We start from the raw sequence: 10,067 nt of genomic DNA, 5'->3' as shown, positions 1-10,067 counted from the left end.
CTGTTTTGCTATAATGGAACCACTTTTCTGTTTACTGCAAACGTTGCTGTGGAAAGTGGAAACATGCTTCCTCTTATTCATTTTCTTTATTGCAGCTTTATTGCAAATATCAGATTTTTTGGCATAAACTTAAATCACATCAGAAAGAAGCACAATTATCTTTTATGAAATTATCTTTCCTATCTCATTCCTTTCAGTGCACAATACTTAGGTGTTTATCTGTGAGGGAGAGTAAGGAAGCTGAGAAAGATGGGCGTGTATGTCCGCTGTCCTTGGTGAAGGTATAAATACAAAGGGACAGTGGTAAAGGAAAGAAGAAACATATCTTATCCATTGACAAAAGCCAATTCATCTGGAATAAAAAATATAACCTGTGTGAGTATACTTTTTGAAATTCTTTACTAAAAAGTATAGTCAAGTCAATTTATTTATATTGCACATTTTTGTGCATGTATTTCTCATGGATTATTTTTATATATATATATATATATATATATATATATATATGTGTGTATATATAAATATATGTATATATATATATGTATATATATATATATAAATAATTTCTTGCACATTTATTTAATTTACTCAAAAAGTATAAACTCATTAATGATATATTTTATTATCAAATCAGAAATTATCAGAAAAAATAAGTAAATAAATGAAATAGGGAAACTAAGAAAGAATAAATGACAATCTAAAAATAAACAAACAATGATAATCAAACACCTGTATCCCTGTACCTTGTGAGAAATAATTTCTTTGTATCTCTTTTTAAACTGTTTCATGTTTGGACATAGATTGACGTTGATGAATTTGACTTGGACATTCATGCAGGTGTGTCATAGACGAGCTGAGTATCTAGTAGAAAAGAAGACTTCCACACACTGCCCTTGCATTCAAGACTTATTTATTATTTATTTAGTTATTAAATCAGTAATTAGTTAAATGAGTTCCTTTTAACCGTATGAATCAGTATCAGTGAAATTAAACATTTATCAGCTGTAATGGACCCACAAGCTTAATTCCTACTAGCCTAGTCATCCAACTCCTGAGAGAAACATCAGGTTCCATGTGTGTTATTTTTAAAATAGGGTCTTTGTGAAAATTAAATGAACAAATGAAATATACAGGTTACTTTTATTAGCACAATATTTCAACCACACATATTGTTTCAACCTAATTTACTAAATTCTTCATATACTAGTACTCTAGGTAGTAGACCTCCCTAGTTGACTAATACATTAATTGCTACTGTGTAATGAGCAGTCACAGGCTTTTTGTACCTTTCTTTCACCTGTTGTATTTGACTATATCCTGCTGTAACGTATTGCAGGATGAAAGGAAGACTTCAGTCCATTTTCACAGAGCTGGTACTGTGATTGATGGCTGAGTCTTTTGCCAGATGTTTGGCACCCTCTTATTAGTCTGGATCTTGCAGGCGAGGGGGTGGGGGGATGACTTGGGTGGACAGAAAGAGCTCTGGCTGTCACCGCTGCATCATTTTGAATGGCATTTGCAAACCGTGGTAAGTTCATGAAATGAGCTGAAGGTGTGACTGGCCCTTATCCACTTTATTAATGAGTTGTTACCCAAGCTCATAAGCCACCCCGGCCTACGATGCTGCCCAGGAAAATGCTTGCGTGGCACAAAATGCTACAGTGAATAAGCAGTACTGCAACTTACTTCCCATTGGCTTTGGAGACTCTATAAAGATGTTTACTGGCACATAAAAAGACACAGATTGCAGTCAGTGTATGTGAGATATATATATATATATATATATATATATATATATATATATATATATATATATATATATTTATATTAATTATTTTCTTTTTTTTTGGGATCAATTTTTTTTATTATATTTTAGCACCATTTATCACACAGACATACAGAATAAATTCCACAATGCGTGCCAGGTAATGTCAAGTGGTGCATAGAACAGATGAACACAAATTGAACAAGAACAACAACCCTCTCCCACGCCCCACCCTTTGCGGTCTCGAGGAAAACAAAAGAAACAAACAAACAGAAATCATACCTTGCCTAGTCACTCTCCTCTAATTCTTGTGGCGCTGAGGTCATTAGGTCTGATATTTGTGCTGCTGCGCTTTCCCATAGGTTGATAGTTGATGGTTTAGCTTTGTTAATCCTTGCTGTAGAAAGCTCAAGCATAACTATGTCTAGAAAATACGCCAGCCACTGTTTTGTACAAAGCGAGTGGGGAGGGAGCCAGTGTTGAGCTATCATTTTCTTGGTTGCAGTTGAGCCAGCTAGCCAAATTTTCCTCTGTCTCCCAAGCAGGTGTAATTTAGAGTCGTCATTAAGTAACAAAACAATCGGATCAGTAGGGATTCAACATCCTATCACATCAGATATTATTGATGTTGTTTTATTCCAGAACTCATGCACCTGTTCACACTCCCAGACTATATGTAGGAAAGTTCCAGTTTATTCAGGTTGACAGAATGTGCAATAGGGAGTGGGAATGACTTTCGAGACGTATCTCTTCTGGGGAGTCCAATATATCCTATGGCATATGTTGAAGTGGATATAGTGTATGATATTTTGAAGTGAAGTGGTATCCTTAAAACATGCTGTTTACTCAAGTGAGAATATTTTCTGACTAGCAGAAGTGTTTATTGATTTTTACTGGCTGGGCCATCAGACTATAGAATGAAAACCTTAATTGCTAAAGGTTTTCTGCTTAGCTGCCAAAGTAAGTGTTGACATGTGCTCAATGTTCTTAAAGTAGAGCATTTTGGAGATCCCAAAGAAACAATCAATATATGGTTATTTGTGCTATTTTTTGGAACCTGTCACACTCTGAGATTTCCATGCACCCCTCCTCCAGCACGTAACCAATCTCCAGTCCTACCATCTCCTAATCCATGACTGATTTATTTGATTTTATGTTTAATGTAACTAAATAATAAAGTCATTCTATGTACTTTTCTTTGTAACATCAATGTAATCTGTTATGCTTACAATGGCACATAGCATTCTAAATCACACAATTCTATGTCTGTTTTCAGTTTTTGATCAACATTTTTGGGACTTTCACTTGCCACATTGATGTGACTCCCTTAATCAAGAGTTTGTGTCTTTCGTAAGTTCAACACTAGTTTACACTACTTTCCTGCCTTGTATGATGACTGTACATCGTAACCGTAATCCAATTACACAGGAAAGATCCGTTGAACAGTTTGGCACAGGGGAAAAAAAGGAGTAGAAACACTGTGGATGTGTCCATTTGTGAGCTGTCTGGTCGAGGAGATGGTATTGGGAAAACTGCTGTCTGCCATTTGTGTCTGTCTACACACGTGGTTGTGAGCAGCTGTGAATATGTGTGTTCACGTATGGTGTGTGGGAGGACGTGAGTCTGCATGTAGCCTATGTATATGTGAGTGAATGAGAGCAAGTGGCCAGAGAAACACCTGCATGCCATGGGAACAACTGTGTATGGGTAGCTCAGATGTGATTCAAAAATGGCACATTTTTCATATCTCTCCCCGCAGTGAAAAATCAATTGCTGAATGCCTGGTCGAATTCCAAATGAAAGGTGAATCAATGTCATCTCCAGCTTTGTGTATTGGGACAACTTGACAGCCTTAGGACATAAAAGAAAATACCTCTCTGGCTTTTTTAGTCAAGATAACATTGATTTAGGATAGCGGGGGGGATTTTGTCAATGTTTGCTACTTTGGGGCCCAAAGACTTTGGGCTGTTGGACTTCAGACATTAAAACTTGGTCAGAAGGCTACTGCAATGTATTGTTCCTGATAAAAAAGGAAGGTCGTAGAACTTGGTGACATTAATATTATTATCAAGCATATCTATGAATGATGGGGTTATTATCTTTAAAAGACCTGCGCAACCTATGGTAAACCGACACAGGTGAGTTTAAAGGACCTGCAAACTTATTATCCTAATTGGCCTTCTACTATGAACACAACCTTTTAAAAGTTTGAACAGTTATTATTTCATGTAATTTGTTTGTATTTTTGTATTTTAGTGTGAGCTTTTATCAATGGTTTGATGTGGACAGGCCTCAGTTGGGTAAAGGTGATGTCATATGTCTGTACTAGGATGGATACCCGAACCGTGCCCGTCGGGACCCGGCGGTATGGTAGAAATTATGTTCGGTTTCGGGTTGGTCACATCAGCGTGATAAGGCATTGAACATTTTAAATTAAACGCCATATTAACTCGCGCTTGTTGGCACATGTGCGCTGATAAGCTCATCTGTTGACATTTTCAAATGCCTTCCTACAGATGCTTAATAAAAGCAGGCTTTCCACACAAACAAACGTGTCATTAGTATGAGAAAAAAAATGAGATTTTAACTGTGTCGGGCTCGGGTCGGGCTCGGACATAAATCTCTTAATACCTGTCGGGCTCGGGCCGGGTTCGGTTACTGCTCTGTTGGATGCGGGCCGGGCTCGGACAGATAAATGCGGCCTGATCCGCACTCTAATCTGTACCCCAAAAAAGATTTAGATTTTTCTCAGAACTTTAATTTTGATTAGTGCTCATTCAATAATGAATATGTTACAGTACAGAAAAATAGCTAGATTAGAAAACAACACATTTTCAGGGGCTTTAATTGTGTTTGGCTGATCAGACATCCTCTCAGGACTGTGTTGGGTAGGGTTGGTAGTTCCATCCCTTGTTAGCGTTGGACAAATTGCACATTTAGTCATATTTGGACTTTGCTGGCTTTACATAATTCCCGGCATAGCTCCACCCAGTTCATCCTGAGCAAAAGCCCAACCTGTGTGGTTATGTGTGTCTTTATACAAACATAAATATTTACTCCTCACATTTCTTAAAAACTGAGCATCAGTTGACCTGTATAATAATGCTGGAAACATTTTGTGTGTGTGGTAGGGGCGAGGAGATGCAATTTCAGTCAAACAATACATTTAAATGTAGGGTATTCCTTTTTTTTGCAATTAAGCTACATTTAAAGCTGAATATTTTGAATTACAAAAACAAAACCATTACATTTTGTGAATACAAAAGTTGCCAAAAGATGTAGTCCCGAAACCGCTTTGCCCTCGTGTTTAAGAAAGTGTTGCATTATGGGTTGTTTGTAGCGAGTTTTGACATTTTTAACCTGTCAAACTTTTTCTGCTCGAGTTAGTCAGCTCCTAGCGCTGTGGCAACCCAGTCTACCGTGAGACCGGGCTGCGCTGTGGAGGAAGGTCTGGCAATGCGAGACTAGTCAGCTCCAAAAGTGGCAAGTAGACAGAGTTTAACCATCAGAAGTTATGTTAGTTAAGCTGTTTTGCTGCGGTGAAATAACTGAAGTGGAAAACGTCACGACTTCCTAACGTTATGGGATGGAAGGACTGGACAGCATCGTCTTTCCCGCGACAAAAAAATATTTATATACGTTAGCCTATGTGATAAAAGATGGATAGCTGAAAGGTAGCTAACAGTTATAGAGAAAATGTTTCACTGTTCCCGAAAGTGGAAAAGTTCAGTATCTGTTTACATGGCAGCCACTTAAAAACACAATGAAGAACTACAAGCCGCTCTCGGAGAACATAATTACCTGGACAAGAAACACAGGTGAGCTCTATGCTTCATATAAGAAGCAACTTTAACGGTGACGTTAGCCATTTAAAAAAAAAAAGTTATCAGAGGAGAGGCTTCAAGGTTGAAAACAACTGCTGAGTTTGGTAAATTGTGAATTGAGTAAACATTCCCCAATTGCAATGAAGAGCAGGATTAAACTCTGCCATAACCCAAGTCAGTACGTTAGCTAATATTGGCTTGTTAGTAGGTTAGCAGAAGGGGCGAGCCTAACTGACAGTGGACATCGTTGGAGCAGTAGGCTGTAGTTTGTCATCATGACTGAGGTTTACAGTGTTTTTAAATAAGGTCGTTTTATTTTTGTTGGTTATTTTGTTTTATTAAATTAATGTCAGTTTAGTTTTTTAAAAACAAATTCAAAATGTGTGTTAAATATGGTATTTCCTTGCTTATTCAACGTATTACTTAGGCTATGTGGTGGGTCGATTTACAGGTTCAACATAGTATCTGAAGTAACCTTTTTACAATTATGAATATGCTGCTGGGTTAGGTTGAAAACATTTTAGCAGCTACTTATCAGTACTTTTACATGTGAGTTTTAAAACCAACATGAGACAGCTAACAGACATCTAAAAACAATAATTTTTAATAATTATTGTTTTTCATTGATCATTTTGGTCTGTACGATGTCACAATTTCCAAGCTGACATCTTTAAATATATTATTTTGTCTGACCAGCAGACTATATCCACATTTAAGAAGCTGAAATGAATTGATTTTTTTGTGTGGCATTTTTGCTATAAACCATCACTCAAATTATAGTAAATGTTTTTGCTGCATAGCTTTCTGAAGATCAACTAATCACTCTCAAAATATGAACAGGGGTTGGCAAATACTGTTGTTACTGTCAACATCTGTTGTTTGTTTCATGAAGTGGTTGCTATTTTTGTCTATCTCGTGTAGTTGTGTGTTTACATAAATCACATGTATGTAATCCTTACGAATTCTTTGCATGCCCCTCATGCATTGCTTTGTATCTTAAACTCCCTCTGTTTCCCTTTGTCACGTTTGCCATCATAGCCTTGTTTTATGACAGAAGGGAGCAAAACCCTTACCCCTTTAATGCCTGACAATATCACACTTACTCACGTGGGAGAAGCAAACAGGCCCCTCTTGCCACAGGCAAACAGGTTACGTGACATTCACAATGATCCTCTGTGAGTTAATTTGGAGGATAATTTTCAGGGCATAGGCCACAGGAGAAGGGGCATGATACACAGGAAAGCAGTAATGGCTGTCCAGGGAATTTTTGTCTGTTACTGCAAGTCACAGAATGGAGTGTGCTACTGTATACATAACCGAAAACACTACCGCAGCATGATGTTGCAGAACCTGTTATCTAATTCTTGGTATGGTCTCAGCGGTCTGAAAGCTCTTATGTCAGTTCAGCTCTAGTCTTGTTTACAGTCAGTCTGGACATGAGTTGAGATGTTGCAACAACATGCAACCTTATACAAACTGGGAACTATTCTCAGAAAGGCGAAGCTCTGCTACTTGGGCAGAGTGATTTGCTTGCAGCACCTGAGAAGCCCCGTGGTGAGTCGGCATGTTCCTTTTTAAAGTCTGTCTTTCTTTAATTCAAACCCGGGCCCGCTGCGTCGAGGAGTAAACCTCTATATATGGGCGCCCGCTCTACCAGCTGAGCTATCCCGGTGCCCAAGTGCAACTATTTTAATAATCCATTATTCGTTTTAGTCATTTGTCAAAGAAAATATCCCCCGCATCTAGTTTCTCAAATGTGAGGATTTTATGCTTTTCTTTGAGTTTGGACTGTTGGTCAAATAAAGCAAGACATTTGAATACATTATCTTGGGCTTTAGGAAATATAACAAACAGGCATTATCTCAATATCTGAGTTTTCATAGATCAATTGACCAATCGATTAATGAGATAATACAGAAAATAACCACCCGATAATACAGTAATCAATAGTTTCCGCCCCACTTAGAAATGCATTGACAGTACTATGTTTTTGGCCCTTTGTCTCCTACAGTTGTATTCTACTCTAAAAGCGTACAGTCAGATGAATGATAAAAATGTGGCGATAAAGGTAAAATAGTTGTGTGTCTCTGAGCCAGATGGCATGCAGTGATGATGTCTGGCTTGCAGTCAAGGTGGGCAGCAGACGAGCCAGTATTCTGACAAGCAAATAGATTCCATACCATTGCCCCCATCCATCCCACCTTACTTGCCAATCAGCAAAGATAATCTTTTGAATTAAGAGAAAAAATCCAGGGTGAACACTTTGATGAGATAAGTACCCTTTGTCAGTGCAGGCAATGGTATTTTAATTAAATATATGAACACATGGTCCTGCCCCAGATGCTCAAGTCTAAACAAAGATAGCATCATCTAATCAAAGCCAGGCCCAGAGTGTTTCAAGGGCAGAATTATTTTCTATTAGGGCCCCTCTCTCCGGGGATTGAGCCAATTTTCTTTATTATGATAGAATCAGCATATTGTAGATTGACTCTATTGATAGTGTCACAGCAGGGTAGGTGCGCTGGTCCCAGATGCAGCACCAGCATCTTAAAACCTATGTCCAAACTGCAGATAGTTTCCTTTTTGATTACTAGTTGGGATAAGTAAAAGAAGAAAGTGTACAGTTTCTTGATGTCAGTTGACAAGGTCCCTGTGTGTGGTTCTAATGAGCTCACTGATCCATTATTCTCTTGACCTTGCTTGATTGTAATCAGTGTTCCTTTGAAATATGCTATTGAGACCCACGACGGTCTCAGGGCTTTCTATCGTGATAGGCATGCGTTTCAACAGGCATGGAAACATTTAGAGTGTAAAACAAAACACAACTATATATGCAAATAAACATATGTGCTCTATATGCTGCCCCTGCTGGCTTCTCTGTGGATACTGTTGATTGGACACTGCTGTGATCCAGCAATTTAATGAGATCTCCTAAAGGGATGCTCTCACTAATGTGTACACATCTGCTTTCATCGAAGGGGCCGCATATGGCTGGATGCTAATACCAACACCGGGTTATATCATGGATGCTAGCACGTAGCGGAACACAGTTGGATGTAAGTGATGAAGTTGTAAAGTAACATGTTTTCTAATAGGGTCGCTGAGCAGCTGGGTTGAGTCTGGATTTGTTGGAGAAGCAGAGATGCTCTCTGGAAACTAGAATGCTCAAGTTGCATTCAATCTCCCAAAACAGAAACCTTGAACAACCTGCTGTCAAACCAGTTTACATTTGAATCCATGTGAGAATATTATTTTTAATATGACCATTCTCATTTTCAAGGCATAATTGAATTGAACTCAAATTACATTTTATTACACTGTGCAAACAAGCTTGGTTTTCACTGCTGCCACAGGAGTAGACATTTTGGTTTAAAGCTGCAATTGCATGCTACACATTAGAGGACTGTTTGTGAGAGTCTGGGGTATGGTGGAATGCTTAAGTAGTTTGATTTCAGTCTTTGAACAAAGCATTTAAATCATGAATTGCCTAGCTCTCCTTGTACATTCTTAATTGGCTTAATTTCAGTCAGTGGCTCTTTGAAACAACATCGTAAGACAAATGTTGTAAATTCCAGGCAGGTTTGTTGTGAATTTTATTTGAGTAGAAATATGACAATGCATTATGTAAAGTCAGAAAAAAACAAGAAAGAAAAGTAGATTTTGTTATTTCCATTTGCAAGTATTCATATGGGTGCCATGTGTTACTCTGTTTGGGAAAAGGTAGCATTTATTTAAGTTGGTAATGGAATCAATGTCTATATTAACATCTAGTTAACATTCAGATGTTACACTTTCCTTATTTGTTTTGAAGGGCCCATGTGCACATAGACTTAGAAAAGTCCCCCCTTTACAGTAAACTGTTTATTTTAGATACACTGATAATGTCTGGGTCAGTCATAAATATTCATATCTGTATTTGAATGAGATACTGACAAGCCATGCAGCTTTTTAATGTAAGCCAACAGAGAGACGACAGATTTAGGTACAGATATTCCAGTGCGGAGAGAAGTTCTTTAGTAATCTAACACATCTTAACATTATAACCTGCTTTCCGTGTATTTTCTGTTGTATGCTTTTAGCCTTGACACTATATATACTATAATACTTTTTAGCCTGAAAGATTCAGACCTACTTTGCCACTGTAGCAGCTGAATCCAATATTGAAGTGACAGAGAAACTAGCATTAGCTGAGTTGTGAGTTTCCTGAGAGTGATAACAGAGATCTGTGTGCATACTGTAGGTTCTAGTTATGTTCAGCATTGCCAGTGTGCTCAATATATTGTATGTTGGCTAACTAACATTGGTTAGCATGTTGAATCAGCAGTTGCTGACTGCCAAAAACTACAGTTAAAGTTCCACAGAATATTAAGAGAAATAAGGGACGCAAAGGGGAATCTCATGAGAATTATACTGTGCACTGTGAGCCTAGTAAAAGATCTTCTTTCCATGAAGTATAATTACATACCTAATCATAATTA

General features: G+C 37.9%; 1 protein-coding gene across 8 annotated transcripts in view; it reads left to right on the top strand.

Moving 5' to 3' along the window:
* The first annotated feature begins 270 nt into the window (after positions 1-270).
* The window catches only part of LOC144534478 (phospholipid-transporting ATPase ABCA1), a 187,392-nt gene continuing 177,595 nt past the window's right edge, over positions 271-10,067 (top strand). For 5 of the 8 annotated variants that reach the window (XM_078276426.1, XM_078276424.1, XM_078276418.1 and 2 more), the window contains exon 1: positions 271-375. The gene's annotated coding sequence lies outside the window, so the exon portion shown is untranslated. Of the gene's footprint in view, positions 376-1,510; positions 1,529-10,067 lie in introns of those variants that run through there. The other 3 variants (XM_078276420.1, XM_078276419.1, XM_078276422.1) reach the window with 3 other exon arrangements.

Source organism: Sander vitreus, chromosome 19, assembly GCF_031162955.1.
Source record: "Sander vitreus isolate 19-12246 chromosome 19, sanVit1, whole genome shotgun sequence".
Taxonomy (NCBI): Eukaryota; Metazoa; Chordata; class Actinopteri; order Perciformes; family Percidae; genus Sander; species Sander vitreus.
The sequence above is the reverse complement of the archived record's forward strand: the minus strand, read 5'-3'. Positions and strand labels throughout refer to the sequence as shown.